A 3,095-nucleotide genomic window follows, 5' to 3' on the forward strand; every position below is an offset into this window, starting at 1 on the left:
GCGTCAATGTGGAATTTCCTACATTTATGTTTCACATATAAGACACGTGTTAAAATAAGATTTTTTTCGTACAAGACTAGTCGTACGTCATATTTTAAGCTTAGACATAATGATTTGGAGAGACAATTTTTTTTTTAATATACTACAGGAATTTTTTAGGATTAAAATAGTTTTCTGAGATTCTGCTGTATGAGAAATAAAATCCGGTACTTACTACGACCCAAAAGATGTTGGGGTAATGTTATCGAAAAAGCTTATAAAAGGTGCAGATGTTCTACATTAGGGTCTATATAAATTAATATTTAACAAGACAAATCATGTTTAACAAAGTTTAATTTCAAGAATTATTATTTTTGTTGTACTTCCTCCATTACATCACAGTGTTAATTTTAAAGAAGCATACATAATTATACTTACACCTGAGGACGAAAGATTCATCATACATTTATTTTGAAATATTTCAAATTAAGTCATACGAACTTGTTTCTTGGGTTTCTTTTGTTGATTAAGAGTCAAGTTCACAACTGTGATTTTTAAACGTATGTTATCAAAATCATTTCAAACGGACAATGGAAAACACTCACAATATGATTGAAACAGTGATGTTTGTTGAATCACTATCCTGAAGTGACAGACTTCTTCTTAATTTTTTTCTGAAACCAAAAAAAATTTTTTTTTATCGGCAAAGTTTTTATTCTCATTGCATTTTATACAGAAAGTTCGAAATCAAGTGGCGCGGTAGATCTACATGTCAGTTTGTGTAGCAGACGAGCCTGTTTACCGCGCTATTTATGTACGTCTAAAATCGTCTTCCAAATTTCCTAAATCAATAAAAAAATACTTAACACTGCTACACACCTGATATTTCGTAATAATTCGACATTTTTAACGTTAAACTATGATTTACACAAAAAATCTGGACAAGAACTATCGTTAAACATCGTTTTTACAAGGTTTGTCAATGCAAAATGGTGATTTTATTATTTTCCAGTTTTCTTCCAGTCCGAAAAATTCAGACTCTTAATTTAGTCGCAAGTCAGTATGGATATCACATAGAGATATAAGAATATAGCAAGTCAATACAACGCAAGAATATTGCACAAATACATTATTTCAGTCATAATTTACTTTAAAAATGTAATAGTGTATGAAAATAAGGTAATAACTGTGAGTACCAGTAGGCAGGAGAAGCAAGAAAGCCACAAGAAATATACTACATAAATATGATCCTGAGTACACGGTGGTCTAGCGCACTAGTCACGACATTAGTAATCCGTTAGTCTGGGTTTAATCTTGATTAGAACGAATTTTTTTAATCGACCAAGTGATTTTAATAAGCAAAAGATTATGACGTTTTGTATTAAATTAAAGAAAACGAGTAAACTTAATTAAAAAATTGTAAATTTAAACATGACATCATCTACGTAAGCGCCAAAATTTGAAAATAACCGTTATTTTTCGTTCATGAGGAAAAATTTGAAATATGTTTTAATATGTACATTTACATTTTCAATATGTTCATTTACATTTAAATTTTACATTTTTACCCGTACTTTTTCACGAAAGATCCCAATTAAGTAATGGACATTGCTTGCTTACCTCCTTCTTGATCTGGTAATTTATTTCTTCGGTTATAAACTTATTCATATTTTTGATGGCCTCCGCTTTTTTAGCTTCTGTCAAAGACGGTTTATGCGTTGCAAACCAGGTTAAGCACTCTGAAACAATTTTTTACAACTGTTAAGTACTGTAGTATGTAATTTTTTTAAATTCATAGTTATTATTCGTGCGAAGCGTGCACTTTATCCACATAAAATTAATGCAAAAACCAACGAAAGTACAAATGCCTCAATCAGGGTTTATCACTATCAAAGTTAAAGACCGGCTTTCTTCGCATCGTATGTGAATAGACCATTATTAATAGGCCATTATTAATACTTACAATGAAAATTTTGAGAAATGTGAATACAACATTTCAAATGTTACGATAATGTCTAGCCAACGTACTTACGGGCAGTAATTTTTTTCCACACACTTGTAATCATAAAATTTTTATTTTGAAAAGAATTAACTGATTGTTGCATGATTGTTGGTCTTTGTCTTCCACACAAATATTACTTTCTCCTATCACGCATCTAGCACTCCACAGGTAAAATAATTGAATAATTGAAATGTTCTTATATACATATTACTATTATTTTCATAAGTTACACTAATACTTGAATTTTTGTTAATAACAGCGACTGACATTTTCTCTACTGCTTTAGTTACTATATTTTAATAATGATAAAATAATTTCTTACGATCGCTCCATACAGTTAATTGTAATTTAAGTCTTTGAATTATTGCTTTTTACTATTACAGAGAAATTAATAGAAACAATCTTGTATGCATTATATATGAATTACCTTTTAAACAATTCACAGTATCATCAGGAATAACTTCTCTTCGACTTCCACTACTAGTCCCGCACTCTCGTGTTTTTGTCAGACATAGACAATTACTCTTGGTGTATATTCTATTAATACACTGCTATAATGACAAAATAAAAATTCCAGATACAAAATCCATGTGGATTGTTCCATATGGATCCATCCAAATAAAAATCTATATGGAAATCCACATGGATAAGTCTATATAAAAATCCATATGGATAATTACTCTTATCGTATATTTTATTGTTACAATGATATTCTGGCAATATAAAAATTCCAGTTATAAAATCCATATGGATTGATTTATATGGATCTATCCATATAGAAATCTTCATTTAAATGTTTTCTAAATATTATTAGTGCCACATGCATTTTACACTTATGCTGAATGCAGGTATAGCAAATGGTTCTGTCTGTATAAAAATCCATATGGAAATCCATATAGATAAATCTATATAAAACTCTATTCGGATAATTACTCTTATTGTGTATTCTATTCTTACACTGCTATAATGACAAAATAAAAATTCCAGATAAAAATCCATATGGATTGTTCCATATGGATCCATCCATATGGAAATCTTCAATCCAATAAATGCGGAATATCATTAGTGCTATATGCATTTTACGCTTATGCTTAATGCAGTGATGACAAACGCA

General features: G+C 29.6%; 1 long non-coding RNA gene across 1 annotated transcript; it reads right to left on the minus strand.

The window, feature by feature from the left end:
- Positions 1–432: 432 nt before the first annotated feature.
- LOC149373263 (uncharacterized) lies at positions 433–2,514 on the minus strand. Its single transcript, XR_016293422.1, has 3 exons — positions 2,409–2,514; positions 1,600–1,718; positions 433–653 (listed from the first exon to the last, which is right to left on the minus strand). It is a non-coding gene; the product is annotated as an uncharacterized LOC149373263 (long non-coding RNA).
- Between the last annotated feature and the right edge of the window lie 581 nt (positions 2,515–3,095).

This window comes from Copidosoma floridanum, unplaced genomic scaffold (assembly GCF_036245765.1).
Source record: "Copidosoma floridanum isolate Cflo_tuat_1 unplaced genomic scaffold, Cflo_Japanese_pri ptg000034l, whole genome shotgun sequence".
In the NCBI taxonomy this organism is placed as follows: Eukaryota; Metazoa; Arthropoda; class Insecta; order Hymenoptera; family Encyrtidae; genus Copidosoma; species Copidosoma floridanum.